At 35.7% G+C, this 22524-nt stretch overlaps 1 protein-coding gene across 7 annotated transcripts in view; it reads right to left on the reverse strand.

Annotated features, from left to right (window-relative positions):
* Klf12 (Kruppel like factor 12) overlaps positions 1-22524 on the reverse strand; it is a 581477-nt gene that overhangs the window by 411301 nt on the left and 147652 nt on the right. For 4 of the 7 annotated variants that reach the window (XM_010622347.2, XM_010622343.2, XM_010622349.2 and 1 more), the window contains exon 1: positions 22072-22268. The exons of 1 other annotated variant lie outside the window; for it this stretch is intronic. The gene's annotated coding sequence lies outside the window, so the exon portion shown is untranslated. Of the gene's footprint in view, positions 1-21845; positions 22021-22071; positions 22269-22524 lie in introns of those variants that run through there. 2 more of the 7 variants (XM_010622346.3, XM_010622345.3) reach the window with 1 other exon arrangement.

Raw genomic sequence — 22524 nt, forward strand, 5'->3', positions numbered from 1 at the left:
ATAATAATAATCTGTGACCTTTAAATAAAAAGGAAAAGTAGTCGCCAGAATAAAGCCTTAAAAAAAAGAAGTGGGCCGGGGATTTAGTTCAGTGGTGCCTCTGCCTGCCTGGCAAACGCAAGGACCAGAGAGTTCAATCTCCAGTACCAAAGAAAAAGAAGGAATAAGAAGATCTAGGCATGGTAGTACATGACTGTAATCCTAGCACTCTGGGAGGTTGTGGCAAAAGAATCATTAATTTGAGCCCAGCCTGGGCAATTAAGTACAATGGTGAGACTTTATCTCAAAATTAGAACTAAAAATGGTTAAGGATATAATGAAGGCCCCGAGTTCAATCTCCAGTAACCCCCCGCCAAAAAAAAGAAGTCAACCTAGGATAAATTATGAATTGAATGCATCCAGTAAAAAAAATAAACAATTTAAAAAGGTAAACAATTTAGTTAGTAATGTTTATGGAGCTAATGTATTGAGAAATACAGAGATAAATATACAAAGCAAGTGCAACCAAAACATTGAATGAGATAATACTATAAAATGTTTAGGAAAAAGCAGGACAAAGACATCAAAAGGATTGACCAAAAAAAATTGAACTATAGATATATATATATGTATATATATATATTAAAATTAATTTTGTTTATCAAAGGATACTATTAACTATGTAGAAAACCCACAGAATAGGAGTAAGCATCGGAAAATTACACCACTGATAAGGAGCTACTACCTAGATGAGTGGTGGTGAACCTAAGGCACGCATGCTGCAGCAGGGTGTTTGTATCACTGATCTAGATTATATAAAGAATGACTACAATGCAACAACCCTAAAAATGCACAAAGATTTAAAAAGAAATTGTTCTAAAGAAAACGCTCAAGTGGCCAAGAAGGAGATCTGTTGCACTGCAACATGGATATACTTAACATCGCTGAACTACACACCTAAAAAGAGCTACAATGGTTAATTCTGAGTTACTTACACATCACAATTCTAAAAAATAAATTCAAAAATACAATAGAAGATAAAAATTTGACAGAATAATATGAATGCAATATGGATGTGGTGGTGCATGACTATAATCCCAGAACTGTTGGATTCTGAAGCAGGAGGATCGCAAATTCCAGCAAAATCTGAGCAACTTAGCAAGATGCTGTCTCAAAATAAAAACAAAAGGGCCATAGATGTAGCTCAGTATGAAGGAACTGGGTTCAATCTCCAATACCACAAAAACAAACAGTTAAAATGTAGAGCTCAGTATACCATATTCTGAATTCACCTACCAGACCAAAAATAACTAGAACATAGAATGATTTAATGCAAATCAATACTCAGTAAATTAAAATGTAACATCATATTCCTCAAAAGAGAAGATGCTCTGATCAAATCTCTACAGAACATTTATAAAACTAATCATTGTTTAGCCAAAAGATTATTACAATAATTTAAAACTGAAAATGTTTTACAGGTTCCAATTTCTAAACATAAATATATAGTAGATAGCAAAAGACATGTCCGAATAGTATTTATAACTTTAATGTCTTCATGGTTAGGTTTTTTAAAAACAAAAAGAACCTAACCACAAGCACAGAATTAAGGAAAGAACAGAGCAAAACTGGTAAAAAATCCAAAATTCTTTTAACAACAACAACAAAAAGATAGCAAAGTAGCTTTTGGAACAGTTAAAGAACAATGAAAATAATATGAAATATAAGACAGAAGTTATATTTGTTTATAGTACAAATGTAATTATAGAGAATACAGTATGCAAAAAATTTAAAAATCAATAGCCCAAAGCAAACAAGCAATTTCCTATAAAGTCTGGTGCAAAAAGGAGTTAAAAACTTTAATGGACAGGGCCAGGGATTTAGCCAATGGTGCCACTGCCCAGCTCATAAGTGCAAGTTCCTGAGTTCAATCCCAGTCACACACACACACACACACACAAAATAATTAACTAGTTAATTATCTACATATAACTCAATACTGCCTCTAAGAAAGTGAGAGTTCCACTGACAGCTCATGAATGGCACAAGTGGTTTTCAACTCATTTATGTAACCACCAAAATATTTATTCAAAATTCTAGCATATCATCAAGAGCAATTAGATCAATTTCACTTTGGAATGTAAGTGTACATATTCTAAATATTCCAATTTTGCAAAAGAATTAAACAACCTAATATAAAAATAATTAATAAAAGCAGGATATTTTTCATAATGCAAGGATAGTTCGATGTCAACAAATCCTTCAATATAATCATTTATAACTGCCAACTGAAAGAAAAGCAATAGATTAATCAGTAGATTTAAAAGAACTAATAGAAAAATTCAATGACATTTTTAAATGAACACAATTAACATAACTAAGCATAGAAAATATTTATGAGGAAGACCCTATAAAATTACTGTTTTTAATCCGAAACAATTCACTGAAGTCCAAAGCAACCAGACAAAACTGAATTCCAGTGGATAATGTTCTAGAAGGTAATCCCAATCACAGAGAAAGAGGAGATTGTACTTGGCTAAGAAAATGGAAATGTGTCAGATGATAAAAGTAGGTAAGAAACAAAGTAGAATAATGTTTGCCAAGAGCTCAGGTGGAGGACCAAGGCACTGATACTCAATGAACATGGAGTTTCAGTTTTGTAGGAAGAAAAAGATGTAGAGATCTGTTTCACAATAATGTGGATGTAGTTAGTACTACCAAGCTACACTAAAAACTGTTGATAGAAAATTTAATGTTGTATGGGTTTTTAACCACAATTAAATCTTTTTTACTTTAAAAACCCTGTAAGAAAACCACCAAAATCTTGTTTTAAAACCTGAATGTGGACCAAGCAAGCAACTCAGTATACCAAGAAGCCTGTTAGGAAAGTCCATGGCCATGTACGTGTTATTTGTACAACCCTCTTTCAGATCTAAGAAAAACAGATTAGAAAATAACAGGAGACCTTTCCTTTCTCCTTGGCAGTGCTGGTGTGCAGGGAAGAGATCAACTATTACTTGGGCACAAGCATAAAAATTGGCGTCATCTTATACTCTACTATCAAATGAAGCAAAGGCATAAGCCACACAGAAGGGGACAGTAAATACTCCCGATTCATCCAAGCAAAAGTAGACTGCCATGGAAGATAAAATGGTAACTGTCATTGATAAAGAGAGTCAGAGGACCCCTCTTCCAACACTTCTCCTCACAGTATATTGCAGAGACAAGGTTAAAAGACAAATTGGGGCTCTGAACACTAGGTAAAATGCATTGCTCTTGGGTCAAGGCAGGTAACATTAAGGCTCAGAATCTTTTAGTGATACAAAAAAGTTTGGCCAAAATGATGGAAGGATCAGAAAAGAAATATACTTGCTCAAAAGCCTGCACTGAAAGTTGTGGAATAACAGGAAGACTGAAAAGAAAACTCTGTGGCAGACTTGATCACTAGTAACAGTTCAGTAGCAAACAACAAATCTATTAATCACCAACTGACTAATTTTGCCCCTCCACAGACACTAGCTAGCACCTTTTAGAATAAAAGGCACATCCATTTCCTAGCATAGTAATTACTCTTCTCAGTCTCTCCTATTCTTTTATACATGTTTATGAAAAACTACAAGACATAAAAATAAAGCAAAAAAAAAAAAAAACAACAACCACCGTCAAGAGATAAAGCTGTCAATACAATCAGACCTCAAAGTGTCAAAGATGTTAGAACTATCAGATTTTTATAACTGTGATTAAAATGTAAAACTGTCAAAAGGAAAAAAAGTAGATAATATGCATAAACAGAAATTTATCAAATGGTAAGTGGTAAAAGAGGGACTATATGGTAGAGCACTTGCCTAGAAATCCCATGGCTCTGGGCTCAATCCCCAACATCCAAAAAGAAATTAAAACGTCATATGAAAATACTAGACAAGTAATGATGTCATAAATGGGGAATTACTTAACTGGGCTTACAAATAGATACAACATAAGAATTAGTAAACCTGAAGATAAATCAGTAGAAATTACTCAGACTAAAAAGTGAATACACAAAGGAAGGGTACAGAGGATCCAAGATCTGTGGAACAATATTAAAATACTCTAATATATCTGTCAATATAGTCCAGAAGCAAATAGAGAGAAAGAGTAGGAATAGGAAATGTTTGGAAATACTGTACAGTACGTAATTATTTATGAAAAATTAGGAAGGACATTAAGTTACAGAGAAAGCACCTTAGAGAATAATGCCGGATAACTACAAATAATGGCACACCTATTCACATGTTACCAAATTGTTGAAAACCAAAGTTCAAGAAAATACTGAAGGCCACCAGAGGAAAAAGGAAACATTACATACAGAGGAAGCAAAGAACATCAAAAAACATCTCTTTGACTCTAAGAAGCTGAAGTAAGACCAGCTCGCACAATTTAACAATTTAGTAGGACACTGTCATAAAATAAATAGGGCTAGGGATATAGCTCAGTGCAAAGCTCAATCCTCAATAAAAATTTATAAAACAAATCCTATCTTCACAACTATGTAAACCAAAGGATAATGAAGCGACATCTTTTAAATAACAGGGGAAAATTGTCAATCTAGTCTTCAATATCTACTAGATAAAATATTTCTGAAGCAAAAGCAAATAGGCTTTTTTACACAAGTAAAACATAATAAGTCAATGCCAACAGACTTGCATTCAAAGAAATACAAAAACACTTCTGTTTTCTTCAATTATTGTTGTGGTTTGTCTGTTTGTTTGTTTTCTAATACAGGTTCAAGCTATGCTGCCCAGGCTGGCCACACTCCTGGGCTCAAGCAATCCTTCTGTTATAGGATCCAGAGTACCTGGAACTATAAGTACTTAGGTAATGTACTTACATTCATTTGACTTGAAAGAATTTCTTTATATAAAATTAATATAGGGATGGGGATTTAGCTCAGCGGTTCTGCCACCTGCCTCACAAACACAAGGTCCCAAGTTTGATCCCCCATACCAAACAATAATAATAATAATAACAAAATTAATATAAATCTTAGAGGGAAATTCATATTTAAAGAGACATAAAGAGCCCCAGAACTACTTGCAACATATTTAAAAAATGTATGTAAATTAAAAAGTCAATTTTTTCTAATTTTTAATTCATTATGGGAAACTTACTCTTTAAGGCAAATTAACTGTTAAAAACATGTAGTTTATAATGTAAACAAAATACAGGTAAAAAGAACATAATACAAACCAAAAGAAAAATAACAGGACTGGGGATTTAGCTCAGTGGTTCGGTAGCCTGCCTTGCCAAGCACAAGGACCCGAGTTCAATCCACGGCACCAAAAAAAAAAAAAAAGGAAAAATAGGAGGATCCTGTTATAAGATTCTGACATCAAACAAGAAGCAAGGAAATATTATCTGAAGGTAGAATGAGAAATTAATGACACGCATTATAAACCCTAGAGTAACTAATGAAAATGTAAAACAACCAATAACGCAAGTGAAGATAAAGCAGAATACTAAAAAATAATCCCACCTTAAGAAAGTAGGAAAAAGGGAAAACAGGAGAAAAGAACATAAAACAAAAAGCAAATATCAAGTTAAAAGTAGGAAACTGATCATATAAAAATTATATCATATTACATACTGGAGAGGAGAAGGTTACACTGGGACACGGAATAGAAGAACTGCAGTTGTAGTTCCACACATGGAGCCACAATTCAGAAGTTCAAGGCTCCAAACAGTCCTGAGAACCACCTGATAACATTCTGGGAACAGTCTGTTTTGAGAAAGTAGATGAACAACTACGACCAGGTGTTCATAAAAAAATATTTTCTAATGCTTTGCTATATATAATCTGTAAGGAATTAACATTTATTCTCATGGAAGTACTGTGCTTGTATCTAGTAAAAACCGACGTTGGTGAGAGTTGGCTGCTGTTTGCCTGTGAGAGATTCATCCCTCTATTCCTCCGCAAAACTACATTCCTGCTGTCTGGCTAGTCTTCACATCCCCAAGGACAACAACATATGTCTAAAGCACTCTATCAAATAATTGGAGATGTTAAAATTGAATTTTAAAAACTAACATCCAAGTGTGTCTATAAAGGAAAAAGGTTTATAAAGATAAAAGGTCAATTCACTAACAAAGCACAACAATCCTATATGTATATGCACCTAATAACAGAGCTTCAAAATACATAAAGCAAGAATTGGCAGAAATGAAAAAGAATATACAAATTAACAATTGAATTGTGATAGTTAAGCTCTCCTTTCCCAACAGCTGAAAGAACCAGTAAAAAAAAAAAAAAAAAATCCACAGTAATACAGAATATTTTTAACCAACTTGGCCTACTTGACAATAATATTCTCCATTCTACAAGATGAGAACATTGTTTTCAATCATACATAAAACATTCACCAAAACAGACCATATTCAGGGCATTAAATAATTTTCAATACATTTTTGTTGGGAATTCTAAAAAGGAGTAGTAATATCAATCCTCATCCTATAAACATTAAAAGAAAAATAAGAAAATGAAAATACACACAAATAAGTTCTACAAATTAGATAAAAATGTTAAATTCCTTCAAAAATAGAAACAAGTTTCACTTAAGAAAACAATCAGAATCCTTCCTACAAATCAAAGAAAAGCCTCCAAACCCAGATGGATTTGCTGATGAATTCTTCCACAATTTTTCTGGAGGAGAGGGGGTTGAAATCAGGGCCTTGGCACTGAGCTACAGTCTCATACCATTTTTATTTATTTTGAGAAAAGGTCTTGCTTAGTCACTAAGTTGCCCCAGGATAAGCTCAAATGAGGAAACCTCCTGCCTCAGCCTCGAGTGACGGGATTACAGGTATGAACCATCATACCCAACTTCTTTCACACTTTTAAGGAAGAAATATGTAACAATTTTACACAAAGTATACCAGAAAACAGAATGTGAAACTCTCAAAATCAATTTATGAAGCTGGGAATTCCCTGCAACCAAAATCAGACTAAGAATTAAAAAGAAAAGGGGAGCACCTAACAAACCTTCACAAAATAAAATCCAGTAAAATCCAGCTATAAATAATATCAGGATCAAGTAAAGCTTGTATAAGCAAATCCAAGTCTGATACAACATTCAAAAATCAATTAATGTAATTCTATATGAGCACTCTAAAACAAAAGACCACATTATCTCAACAGACATAAAGTAGCCAAAACCGTCTAAGATATTTAGCAATAAACTCAATTAAAAAGAAAATGACCATCACAAATATATACAAATAAATATATATAAATATATATATATGTAATATATATATATGTAATATATATATATATATATGTATTGTTGAAAAATAAAAAAATAAAACACAGGCACTGGAAAATCAGCTAAGATGAAATAAGGCATTACAAATAACATTAAAATGTTAATTATCCCAATATTGGATGCAATTTATTGCAACCCCAAATAGAATCACATCATGGTTTTATGAACTTTTTCCCCAGGGGAGGTGAGAGGAGATAGATATAGATATAGATATAGATATAGATATAGATATAGATATAGATATAGATATAGATATCCCTCATACATTAATTATATAACATATATAAGAAATAATACATCCCTTATATAGTAGTAACATGACTTGCACAGCTGAGAAAACCTAAGCATTTTTTTTTAATCTGGTACTATAGGCTATTAAGAGAATGGCATATACAGCAAATGTGGTATTTATATTCTCTGAGAAAAAGGAGAGGTACTTCAAAAATGATACAATGCTATGGCTATGTACGTATCTGAAAAAATAGACTCCCCTTTCATACCATATACAAGAAGTTCCAAGTGAATCAAAGACCAAAAGGGTGCTGCCTGCCTCACAAGTGAAAGGTCCCAAATTCAATCCCTGGTAAAGGAAGGAAGGAAGGAAGGAAGGGAGGGAGGGAGGGAGGGAGGGAGGGAGAAGAAAAAAACCAAAAGGGGAAAAAAATTAAACACAGGTGTAGATTGTATGTCCATTTTATCAATGAAGAAAAACTTAAACAGAGCACCACATGGAAAAGCAATTGTTTACATAAAATTTTTAAGTCTACATCATAATGAATGGAGAAAAACTGAAAGCATTTCCTCCGAAACCAGGAATGAGACAGTGTGCCCATTCTTACCACACTTGTTCAATATACTACCTTTAAAATTCAGCCAGAGCAATCAAGCAAAAGAAAGGGGATACAAATAAGACGGGCAGAAGTAAAATTATCCCTATTGGCAGGTTACGTGATTCTTTTCATGGAAGACCCAAAAAACTCCACAAGAATCTTACAGACAATAAATTCAGAAGAAAAGTGACAGGATACATAAACCAACACAAAAATAATCAGTAATGTTGCTCTATACCAATAATGAAATAAAAGAAATCAAGAAATTAATTCCATTCATGATAGCTTCAAAACTAAATTAAATACCTAGGAATCACTCTAACCATTAAAGTAAAAGATTTCTACAATGAAAATTACAGAAAGAAAGAAATTGAAAAGGATTTTCAAAAATGGAAGGACATCCCTTACTCTTGGATCAGAAGAACTAACATTGTGAAAATGGCATTATTACCAAAAGGAACCTACAGATTCCATGCAATGTCTATTAAAAAGATTAACAACATTCTTCATAGAACCAGAAAAACAATTCTTAAATTCATATAAAATCATTAAAGACCTAGAAGAGCCAACACATTCCTGAGTAAAAAGAGCAATGCTGAAGGCATCACAATACCAGATTGCAAATTATACTACAAAGCCACAGTAACAAAAACAACACAGCACTGACACAAAAATAGACATGTAATCCAATGGAATCAAACAGAAGACACCGAAACAACCCCACACACCTTTAGCCACCTGATTTTTAACAAAAATATATGCTGGATAGGCAGGTGTACCACACCTGTACTTCCAGCACTACAAGATTGAGAAAGGACTGCAGATTCAACCCAAGCCTGGACAATTTAGCAATTCAATGTGACTGTTTCAAAATAAAAATATCTTAAAGGACCAACAATGTAACTCAATGTGAATGCTACCAGTAGAATCCTCAGTACCTCAAAACAACACATTCACACACAAACACACACACAAACACACAAACACATACACACACACACACACACACACACACACACGATAGAAGAAAGTTTCTTTAATTGGTGCTAGGAAAACTGGATAACCACTTGAGGAAACCTGAAAGTAAATCCCCATCTCTCAACATGTACTAAAATCAAATCAAAATGGATCAAAGACCTAGATATAAAACAGAAACTTTGAAACTGCAGGAAAATAACATGGGGGAAACACTTGAAGTCATAAGCACAGGCAAATACTTCCCTAAGTAGGGTTCTGTTAGCACTGGAAATAATATAACACCAAAAATCAACAAATAGGACTGTTATCAAATTAAAAAAAAATGAGAACCAAGACCTGGCATGTAAAGGTACAAGATCCCAGTAATGAATGTAACTGTACTGTCTACCTAGAATGTACCAATAAATTCAATTTTAAAAAACATCTTCCTCAAAGCAAAGGAAACAATCAACAGAATGAACAGACAACATACAGGGTGGAAAAAATATTGTAGCTATTTTTCTGATAGATAATATCTAGAATATATAACAAATTCAAAAAATGGGCAAATATCTCACAAGCGCACAAGGTCCTGAGTTTGACCCTTGGGGCTGGGGGGGGGCAAATGAGCCACATAGACACTTCTTAAAAATACAGTAGTAATACAAATATCCAATGAGTATATAAAAATGGTAAATATCTTTAACTATTAGGGAAATGCGAATCAACATTACTTTGAGATTCCATCTTACTCCAGTCAAAATTGTTATCATCAAGAACACAAACAGTAAACACTGGCAGATGAGAGCTACGTGGTAGGAATGTAAACTACTACCACTATAAGTATAAAGTGTAAAGATCCCTCAGAAAGCTAAAAGTAGAAAAACCACTTGATCCAACTATAGCTCTTCTGGGGAGGTACAAGATCAGTAATGAATGTAACTGTACTGTCTACCTAGAATGTACCAATAAATTCAATTTTAAAAAACATCTTCCTCAAAGCAAAGGAAACAATCAACAGAATGAACAGACAACATACAGGGTGGAAAAAATATTGTAGCTATTTTTCTGATAGATAATATCTAGAATATATAACAAATTCAAAAAATGGGCAAATATCTCACAAGCGCACAAGGTCCTGAGTTTGACCCTTGGGGCTGGGGGGGGGCAAATGAGCCACATAGACACTTCTTAAAAATACAGTAGTAATACAAATATCCAATGAGTATATAAAAATGGTAAATATCTTTAACTATTAGGGAAATGCGAATCAACATTACTTTGAGATTCCATCTTACTCCAGTCAAAATTGTTATCATCAAGAACACAAACAGTAAACACTGGCAGATGAGAGCTACGTGGTAGGAATGTAAACTACTACCACTATAAGTATAAAGTGTAAAGATCCCTCAGAAAGCTAAAAGTAGAAAAACCACTTGATCCAACTATAGCTCTTCTGGGGATATTCCCAAAGGAATCAAAGACCATATACTATAGTGATATATACATACCTATGTTTATAGTGACATGATTCACAATAGATAAATTCTGGAAATAGGCTAGATGCTTGTCAATATATAAATTAATTAAAAAATTGATATATATGTATATATGTATATGTATATATATACATATGTATATATACATATACATATACATGAGTATTATTCAGCCATAAAAGAGTAAAATCATGTCTTCTGCCAGAAAATAGGGAGAAATAGTGACCATCATGCTAAGTGAAATAAACCAGGCAGAAAGAAACACTGCATGGCTTCTCTTATATTAAAAAAAAAAAACGAATGAATGAAAGATTCCAGGAAATGAGAAGGTGAACTTTGGGAGATGGAGAGGAGGTTAGGGGGAAAGAGGAGAAAATGGAGACAGGGGTATGGGATTTAAATTATCAAGATACATTAAGTGAACATACCAAATTCTCAAAGCAAACACCACCATTCTGTCTTATATCGCTAAAGTTTAAAAAGTTAAAAATTTTTAAAATTATATCAAAGGTATCTGATGCGCAAGCAAGAGACAAAATCAGTTTGAAAATTTGTAATGCATCCACAAAAAAATAACCACCCCCCAAAAAAAATAATGGACAAAGAATATGTAAGTATAATTCTTAGAACAATCCAACTTGCCTACAAACACAGGAAAAGATGTTCACTCACTAGAAATCAGGAATTCAAGTAAAAAAAAAAATATATATATACACACACACACACACACACACATATTATACACTATAGTAAACAGCTATCAGAATGGAAAAGTGTCAGCTATTGCTGATGGAGTTTCTGAGAAAGGGAACTTGTCTGCACTGCTGGTAAAAATGTCAACTGTTATCACCTTGAAAAGTAATAATGTGATATTTATTAAAATTAAAATCCCTTTTTCATTTATCCCTCTCCCTGGAAATTTATTCCCTAGGTCTATCAGGATATAGCTCTAAAGACATTAAAACATTGATTTTAATGGCAAGAACTAGAAACAAAGTACACCCCCATCCATAAATGAATGAGCAGACTACATTATTGTTTCTCAAAATACTATGCAACACTTTGAATGGATTACAGCTGTAACAGCCGAATAAAAGGATTTCCCTTAAGCAGTACTCATTGAAAATGAAAGAAAAAATGTAAAATTAATCTCACTGGTATAAAAAGGGAGCCAGAAAACCTTGTATGTCTTCCTAATGTGGACATGGAGAAAAAAATAAAAGGATACATAATAGTTCTGATGATGTGGGTTACACACAAATAGAATACTATTGTTGCCTAGAGGAAGAAAGGGAGCCAAATAAAAGATATAAGAGTTCACTTTAAAAAAAAAAGAATTTTAAAGTCACTATCAAGTAATAAACTTTTATGAGAAATATACATGCATAAATATTGCCCATATAAGTTATTTTCTGAAAAACAAAGCATATTTCCTTTGAGAAACTGAAGTTGCAGAAATAAAAATTAATTCACATGTAAATATCATAAGTAACTATCAATGAATTGGCTGATTAAATGAGATAATGCCTTTAAAGGGTATCACATACATTTAATGATAATAAATGTTTAAAAGTTTTTGAATTAAAAAAAACTTGCAGAACAATGCTCAAATAAAAAAAGGATTTTTCTCATAAGAGTAAAAGTACTTTAGAAAGACTAAAGCATAAATTTTTAAATATTTAGGGTATTTTTTTCCATTAAAGTTTATTGGTACATTTATAGCAAACAATACTGTTACATTTATCATTGGGTTCTTGTACCTTTACATGATATATCTTGATTTTTGTTTTTTCCCCATACCCCTGCCCTCCCTTCACCCCTTTCACCCTTCTCTATTTACAAAGACTTTGTTTCCATTTTTTCATTTTTTTCACATTTTTTCTTTTCCTTTTAGGGTATTTTTAAAGGCACACTGAAGAACCACATGAAGAAAATAAACTGAACCAGAAATACTTTGGCCTTCCTTTAAGCTTAGCTGAGGCTTCCCTCCTGACCTGCCCATAGGACAAAGCCCATGCTTTACGACCCTTCATATTCTCAGCATCTAGCTCCAGCTCCAGCACACAGTTAAGTGATGAGCCATTTCACAGTTGGCTGTACCCAACTACACAATCCCTTTCACAGCTGACTGGGCTGATCTCTTGGGATTGATACACAGGGAGCATTTGGAATGAGGTAAGAATTCATGTAGGCATTATATAAGGAGACATTGTACAATGTAACCTTTCAAATTTAAACTTACTGACACTAAATAAAAAGAGGACAAGAGAGGGCTGGGGATTTAGCTCAGCAGTTCGGTGGCCTGCCCTGAAAGCACAAGGACCTGAGTTCAATCCCGGGTACCAAAAAAAAGAAGACAAGAGGAGTGAGATGAAAGGGAAGAAAACGTTTTTATGGGTACTGGCAATCAGGGGACCGGCTCTGACTTTGCCACTTTTTAGTTATTTTACCTTTTCTTATCTTCAGTATCCTCATCAATAAAATGGGTAACACAGGTCCTACCCCTAACACAGGTCCTAAAAGGACTATTATGATAAAATCATTCTATAAACCACTAAGTGATATGTTTTAGTCCACAGTCTCAAGTATTTTAAACTGTTAAAATTTCCAGGCTATTTATAAATACATCACAAGTGCTTCAGTCGAGAGCCTTGGTGTAGTATGATATACCATATTCTTAACCCCACCATACCACAGAGGACTTCATCATACAAAATAAGAAAGCCACTAATGCTTTTTATAGACTTATTAAGAGTTCATTCCACTCACTATATAATCTCTCCAAATGAAATATTTTTTTACTAAGACTTCCTGTATTTACACATAAAACATTAGCACTAAATCGTGTTCCAAAGGATGTCACTCCTGAAATATTCACCCACTTAAACTTTTCTTTCTAAATGTCCTTCTAGCAACACATATAATAAACTGCAATTGATTCTGACCTTTTCTACAAGTCATCTGTTATCAATTCTCCTTCTATTGTTCCTACCTTTAAAAAACTTATGCCTATATTTAAAAGTTTTTTTGATCAAGGCTAAAATTCCAATCATAAAAAAACACAAAATTATGCACTGAAATATAATTTGCTACATAAGTCTAAGTTCCCCTTCTTGATTTTCAGCTCACTAATAACAATATCTTTCCCATTTTTGTATATGGCTCTATGTACACAGGAGTTAAAAAGTATAGATTATATGGGTAAGTGGAGCACTTTTTTACAAAAATGTTTATATTGCTTTTATTATGGCTCTAACTTTAATAGTTTCATCTACTGACAGTATGGACATTATTAGCACTATTATCACTATTGTGGAACATCCTATAGCAATTTCCTTTTAAAACAATTTTTTTTGGATTAGGTCTCAATTTTAGTACACATATCAGCAAACATAAGTGGCTCATGTATAAATATTGTAGTAATAGTCTAGTATATGTAGTAAACCAATATAATCTATAACTAAGCATAGACTCTAAACAATATCTGTATGAGTCCAATTTTTGCTGTATTATCTATAATAAGACTAATTCTAGAATATTATATTTAAAGAATAGTCAAAGAGAAGAGTCACAATGAGACAGTTCAAGGACCTTTCTAATGTTCAAATCTCTACTTTAAATCTAACTGGCCACTGCTCATAATCGTATTATTTAATTTTTTTTCTTTTTTTTTGGTACCAAGGATCAAAATGGGGACTATGCACTTACAAGGCAGGTGGCAGCACCACTGAGATAAATCCCCGGCTGTATTACTTAACTTAACTCATAATCTGCTTCCACAACTATAAAACAGAAATCATAATAGATATAAACAATATAGCATATATAGTGCAATAGAAATTGTAACAGTACAAACAGTATAGATGTACTATATATGTTACATTATTTTATATATATGATACATTACCTATATGTATATATGATGCATATATCATGTGTGTTTCTATGATACAAATATCAATATTTGTTGAATAAAAAGAATCTCGTATTTTTATATATAATTCACTACTGAAAATGCGTACAAACTCAAATATGTCAAATTCAAAGGGACAAATGTATGTTAAAGAAGATCCATTCCCACAGACAAAGCGAAAATTACCATAATTGCATGTATTTTATTAAATACAATCAATAAAAGTATCTGTCGAGAATTTTTATGTTTATAACTGCATTATTTTGTTATGACTCATCTGCTTAACTCTATTAAACACTTTCAACAAAGATTTACCACTTTCAGCACACTGAATGATTACTGTCTCAAAATAATATACCTTGTTCTGCATAACTAGAAGCAGCACTTTCATTTTCCATTTTAGCAAAATAGGACAGGTCAAAGCAATGAAACTTTCAAATAATTTTTGAAATTATTGCCATAGTAGCAAACTTACTGGGCAGGGAAGGGATTAATTACTTGGCAAGAAAGCATCAACACACTCAAAAAGCTCAAAAAGTGCATTCATCAAATGATAGTAATAAATGAATATCCAGTGTATAAGAGAAACTTCAGGGGTCACCACATAAACTAGTCTATGTGCCAATGATTTGAAAATCAATTACACAAAAGTCAAGGGCTATTAGTACCTATTCACTGAAGAGTATATGTTAAATAACATATGAAAGTCCCAGCACCTAACTTCTGTATTATGGTAACTAACAGTAGTGAGGAGCTATTTTATTACTACCGCTATGTTTTTGTTGGAGCTGGTGATGATGTTGTTTCTAGGGTAGCATTGCTGGGGATTGAACCCAGGGCCTCATGCATGCTGGGCAAACACTCTACTACTGAGCCACATCCACACTACTACTGATTATGAATGACTGCTTGCAAGAGTTATCAGTGTGCCAGAGCAGTATTAATATTTAATGAGCAAAAAAAATAAAGATGTATGAAGTTCTACATTAAATGCTTCAGGGACATTTTAATCCTAAAAAACATACTGGGAAGTTGACACATTTATTATTATTTCTATTTTTACTTACTAACGAGTAAAGAGATTTAAAGAAGAAATCTGCCCATTAGACAGCTAATAGCTGGGTAATATGACGTTTCAATGTCTGCCTGTTTGACACATGATGACATGGCTTCTTTTTTACAAGGAAAAAGTTCAGGAAAACAGTAGATTGAGGAATAGTTGAATATATTTAGCTAGAGACAGAAGATATTAGCTACTAACAGAAGTGTCTTAAAAGGACTGAATGGTAACTATTCCTCACTATGTTCTTTCAGTATGTATTTAAATGCTTATTATGTATCAATTAGTGTGGTAGACTACGTTTTAGATGCCAGTAAAATAACTATGAAGAAGATTCATTTCTCCTTGCTGTTGGGAGGAACAAGGCAAATCAACAAGGAATAAAAATATACTGTAGAGCCAGAGTATACAGACTGGAGTTCAAATACCCTTAAAGCAGGGGATGATAAATAAAAACAGTTCCACAGAATGTGAATGTGGTGATGTTTACAGTGATATCTGTAACAGGAAGGGGAGTCGGGAAAGATGGACTATTGACATAAAGAGTCTAAGTGAATTATATTGAAGAGTTTTGAGTCTGTTTCTATGCTCTTGCAAGAATACAGTGTTCAGGCAGAGTGTAAAATAAGAATACAGTGTATATAAAAAGGATGCTTTTGTTTCTTTTTGAACTGGAGAAAATCCACTCTGGGAGAAATCATGTAAATTAATATTCTTAATTTTCTCAAATTTGCAAGTGTAGTGAAATGTACATGATGGAAAAATGTATAACTATAAATGTGTTTGATAAATTTTCAAATAATCATACAAGATTCCCATCATCTACCTTTCTTTACGGTGTACTTTAAGCCATAAATCAATCATAACCTAATCAACAGAATCTTGAATTAACTTGGGATCTGCAGTTCAATTCACTTTTCTTAAATATATCACAAATTGATTTTTTAAAGGGTATGTTTAATGACCGGCTTCAATGGACTCCTTGGAGTCATTTAAAGGTTTTCAATCTTTAAATAAACATTGTTCATCACTATTCAGAAGGCTGAGACAGGAGGATCACAAGCTTGAGGCCCCAGCCTGAGCAACTCAGTGAGACCCTGTCTCAAAATAAAAAACAAAAAATTAAAAAATAGGCTGGAATGTATTTCCCTGACAAAGCCTTGAGTTCAATCCCCAGTACAAAAAAAGAAAAAGGGGGTTTGGGTTTAATGGTTGAGCACAACTGTGTTTAAACTCCAGGTGAGAGAGAAGTGGGTATGGGGGGGGGTTAATGTTAACCTTTACTTTCAATCTTCTCTAAGTACTCCTGTTAACTGCATTTTTATGCACTTTTTTTTTTTTGAAAATCTCAGATACTTCATCTGTATTTGTTAATCATCAGTAACTTTTATACCAGCTACATAGAAACTTTTTTAAGAGTGACTTTCTCAAGGTCACAGAGCAAACCTCTGGTGGAGACAGGAATGGAATTCATGACCTCTGACTGCCAGCAGTTTTCTACCCACACGGAAATTCCTTCTCCATAAGTGTAATTTATATGCTCACTTTGAGAAGCTAGAACGTCCATCCCTTATGTTGGGAGGGGGAGATACAGGTGGGGGGTGAGGGAAGGCAAAAGTAGTTTTCCTATGGAATCAGCTGCTGCACTAGTACTTTACAGTACAAAGTGGCTTTTGCCCACATGACTTTGTTTAACCCTCACCAGTTAAGAAATTTGACCAAGGTCATCCAGAGTTAGTAAGCAAGGGAGGATGACTCAAACTGAGACATTCTGCCACTGAGATGAGCTCTATTCCAGAAACTGATTATGAAATTAATGAGGGTTTCCTTTAGTTATTTTTATTTCTTTTTTTTATAATAATTTATCTTGGTTGCATTTAGGGTTTTTTTTTGTTTGGTCTGGTTTAGTTTTTTGAAGTGGCATGGTTTTTACATTTTGTTATGGAATAGCTTGTTAATCTCAAAGTGAGAACAGTACTGTATTACTAAAGATAGAATCAACAGATCCAGACTGGGTGTGTTTCTGTTTTTTACACTGTAATTGTTGGTCATAATGTGTATGATGTAGGGGTATATATCCAACATAGAGGATATAAAAACACATGCACAAACACAAATACTGCATGCATATATATATATACATATATATAGTAAATACACATTCATACATAGCATATGCTATGTGTACACATATGATGTGTACATCATGACAAAAATTATTGTGAAAAGATGTATCAACTGAAAAGCTCATTGAATACTGCCCCTTGGCATACAATTCTGGCTATCAAGGCCTGCAGGTAGTATCCACAATAACTTCCACAGCCCCTATGCAGGTGAGAAAATTATTCCAAAGCTTTCCAATATTTTTCCCTTTCACCTTCCATGGAGTAAGACAATCGCAAGGGTTTTCTGCTACTCTCTCGTACCTAAACAATACCATTTTTACCAAGCCAATTACTACACAGACCATGATTACCAGCAACAAAAGAAAAATATGGCTTTAAGTTAGAAAAAAAGACCATGCTAGAGCAGAATGCTCTGAGTGACTATCCTGTCATCAATTCCCAGGCCAAAATTAATTTTCATGGAGCAATATGATTACTCAAGTAGCCACTTTATGACAATAAACACCCAAAACCGAAAAATCCTTTTGTAACATAATTACTGAGAATATATAGAGAAAGTAACCATTTAATCCACAGCTTGTGTTCTCGACCAAAGGAACTCAGTAGCTGACATCAGATGGGGTGTGGCCGGCCTAAGCCCTAAAAATGAATTCTGGCCAGTGGCAGGCAGGCTTGAGATCTGGCAGGGCTTGGGATCTAGAAACTTAGCAGGACTGACTGACCAAGCCCCAGGCAGCTGACCTTCTGGGCATAGGGCAAGGCCCATCTGTTTACTCCCATTCTGCTTACGGGAGGAGTAGCTGTGGTGAGTGAGTTGAGGCTGTGGTTGTAACAGGGTGTTGCCAGTGACTTAATTTTAATATTTTTACTATTACATTTTGTACACGTTTATAGCTGAAAGCTCCGCATAACTTACAGACTGAAAAAAATTTTAATCTGAATTTTAAAAGGCAAATACATGAGTATAGCAAAAATACAGTCATTTCTAGTCTCTTCTCATATGGTATTTTCAAAAGACTCACAGATACGCAACTATAACCCATTTCAGAATTTATAAAAATGAAAGTTATTTCCTGAACAAAACAAAAATACAACAATAACATCAATTTTGATTAAAACTAGTTGGGATTTCTAGCTCTGGTATATTTATTAATCAACATGCAAGTACAGTGGATAAACATTTATCCAAAAAAGGTAAAGTTTTTGAGTTTTAAATGAGTTTGTACCAGTACAATTTTGTACAACTGTTTTTGTATTAACACACAAACTACAGCCTAGATTATGAACCTGACACTCTAAAAATTGCTTCTCTCAAAATACAAAGAAAACAAGCCACTTAACATCACAATTTAATGTAATTATTCTAAAGTTATTTAATTTGCATAAATAGGAAATTCCGTGTTTTCCATTTTGTATCTAGGAGGAAATGCCCAGAACCTTTACATGTTCCACTATTGATCAATATCATCTCACTGGGTAAGGTTACTCAGAACTTTAAAATAACTAACATTTCCAATTCAAAATGCCCTCATAGAAGCCTGAAGGCCTTAAACACTTACGTCTTCTTTGCTGAGATGAAACATGCCTGTGTTTTAGATCAAATTATTTCATTAGGTTGATAACAGCCCGCTTTGCAATGTAATACCTGACATTCACTCTGAGGTTGTGATAATACATGTTTCCCTTCTCAGGAGGCCCGAAGGAATCCCTGAGCAACACATATTTTCACATGACCAGAACACTATGGATACTCTACACCCCGTGCGTGCTCTGTGAACCCCACATCAAGTGTCCGAATTCATTCTCTCCTGGGCCCGGAGAGAGAGCGAGGAGGGAGTTTCCTTGCAGTCCCTTCCATTCAGTACACGCTAAGGCTGCAACGGGTAGTGAATAACCACCAGCCAAGAGTTGCTAAGGTCAGGGTTTCAAATGCTACACCAGGACCACTTCCTCCCAAATGACATTCATTTCTTGAAAAGGAACTTGGAGAGAGGGGAATAGTAAGAGCTCATTAGCACAATAATCTTCATTCAATAAACTAATAAGCATTCCCCCAATAAAGTTTAGCTGACTGAAGTTTCTTTCAAATGTGCCCTAAGTAGAAAAAAATACAGTAACTGAAGGATTTCAAAAATAAATCCTTCAAAGGTGTTTTGTTTAAACTGACATGGCTATGTTAGTTTTAGTTCCTAAGTCATGAAATTTGTATGTGAAAAAATCTCCGTTTTACCACTGTAAGTATATTTGTTTAATAGTTATGAATCGGTAGAATGCTTTCTTCTTTAGGAAATATTATGAATTACAAATTTCTGCAAACTCTTGTGTGCGCAAACTGGACTCTCCTCAGCTTGAAGGAGTTTAATATACTTACTCAATCTAGTATCAAGACTGACCAGGCTGCAGCGATAAAGACGTACTTTGTGCAGCGGAAATGTCTGCCCTTCAACGTCTTATTTCTACAAAGATAAACTATAGTTGAAATTTCTCTACCCTAACAGTCTGTATACCCTTCTACTGTTACCAATTTCTGAGCTTTTAAAAAATGTAAACAACAATGTGAATGAGGTCTACCACGGGCACAACCAGGTTTGTTCTCCTCTGGGAGGAAAAGGGTTCCGCTGTCATAATTAAATGCCAATTCTAAACGCATTTCTTAGAAGATACTCCGCTCTCGCTCTTCAAAGTGGCCACTCCTATTCCCATCACAAGCTGCTGCTTGCGAAAAGCCACCAAATTTATTTCAGTGCATTTACTTATCTAATCAACTCTACCCTCCACTAAGAAAAGGGCAAGGAGGCACCTAGGTGCATTTACAGAATGACGTGTACGCGACTGGCAAACGTCTACCGAAGCAACTAGATGCACATGTACTAAATGTAAGTAGCGCTGCTTTGGTATTCTAGGGAAACAGATTATTAAAGCTGAATTAAAATACCTGTGTGCTCAGCACAGAATTCTATTAGCCAGTGGAATCACTTAAAACAATCCATACAGAAGGATACTCGAGCCATTTGTACAGTTCAATTAGAGACCTGACAATACTACCCACACGAACTGTTTATCCAGATTACACATTCCCTCGTACTAATACTCTAACTCAACAGTCAGCTCCTATCAGCTGAGGTAAGGTTATTACTATTAAAGTATGCAAAACTCGCAGAGCAGGGGGAAGGGGGTGGGGAATCAGCAGGGCATATAACAAAGGAAATGGTACTTTTTCCAGGCATTTGCCTCCCAGGCACTAGGAACAAAACTGTTGCACCCCACCCTTTTCCCCAAAGATAAAAGTTTTCAAAGTTCCAGGAGGCAGTTCTCTACCCAACAAAAGCAGGATTGATTCTCCCAGTAGGGGAGCATCTAACAGGAACACCAACTAACGTCGCGGAGGTCAAGTCCGAGCCCTGGAGCGAGCTCCTCCCGCACGAAGTGGCTCTCCGGCAGGCTCCGCGGGCTTCCCGGCCCAGGTAGACGTGCAAAGTTGCCCCTTGCCAACTCCGGCCAGGTCCCCCGTAATTGAAAATAACAGCCACCGGCCAGCCACGGGCTACCTCCACGGACCAAGCACTGTAGCAACTGACAGTTATACATCATTACGACCAGAGACAATAATGAATGTAGCACCAGGACCACTATTCATGCCAGCAGTGTCATCGCCGCCTTAACCCCTTCCCCTCCTCTCAGCAGCGCGCACACACACAGCCCACACGGCCCGGTGCGACAGCGATTCTACCCACCCGCTCTATTCCTGGGGCCAAGTACATCCATGACCCCCACCCCCACCCCAACTCAGCCCTGGGGTTTTATTCCTGATCCTTGGCAACTGTCAGGCAAACACCGCAACCAACAATCCCATTAGGGGTAGAATAACATTTGCTTAATTCACGTTACTTGTTAAGTTCTTTAAAAAACACACACATTTTTAGGGGAGTGGGGGAAGTAACCCCCCTCTTTCTTCTCCACGAATCCGACCGACGCTACTTGCTTTGCAATAGCATCGCATTTCCCAGGCCCCCTCCCGCTTTCCAACACTTTCCCCCTTTAAGAGCACAGACCAACCAAAATGATTTAACTTGAGCAGATGACAGAAGGAAAATAAAACACGTTAAGAGAATACGGTCTGATTCGGGATGGCAAAAAAAGGAGGGGGTTGTTTATTTTGATAAGAAACGGAATCGGCACAGACCTGAACAGAAGCTGCAGAGCAGGAGAAATTGTTTTCTTTCCCTCACACAGAGTCAGTCTCTCTCTCTCTCCCTCCCTCTCCCCTCTCTCGCCCTTTCTCTCTCACACACGCGCGCGCACACACTCACACGCACACGCACAAGCAGAGCCTCTCAGCTGCTCTCTGCAGTTCTCAGGAAATGAATGGGGGGCAACCCAGGGAACTGTTGTACTTGCAAATGACTTACCCGGATCACATGATGCGCTAAATGTAGGGTGGGCCGGTGGGTGGAGGCTGCCGAGACGCGAGCCTCGGGCTAGCGTGGAGAGCCCGGCCAGGCCCGCATCGAATTACCCCGGGGCCCAGCCGAAGGGGGTTGCAGGACGCCGCTTCTCCTCCCTGGCAGCCCGCGGCTCAGGAAATCGGAGAGGCGCGGGGGATGGGGTGGGGGAAGGGCCGAGACGCGAGCCTCGGGCTAGCGTGGAGAGCCCGGCCAGGCCCGCATCGAATTACCCCGGGGCCCAGCCGAAGGGGGTTGCAGGACGCCGCTTCTCCTCCCTGGCAGCCCGCGGCTCAGGAAATCGCGGAGGCGCGGGGGATGGGGTGGGGTGGGGTGGGGTGAAAACACCAAACCCCCAAACAAAAGAGCTCCGGGTCCTCCTCCCCAGAAACAAAGCCCCGCCGCTGCGGGCGCATTTTT

Source organism: Fukomys damarensis, unplaced genomic scaffold (assembly GCF_012274545.1).
Source record: "Fukomys damarensis isolate Sample0158 unplaced genomic scaffold, DMR_v1.0_HiC HiC_scaffold_6, whole genome shotgun sequence".
Lineage (NCBI taxonomy): Eukaryota > Metazoa > Chordata > Mammalia > Rodentia > Bathyergidae > Fukomys > Fukomys damarensis.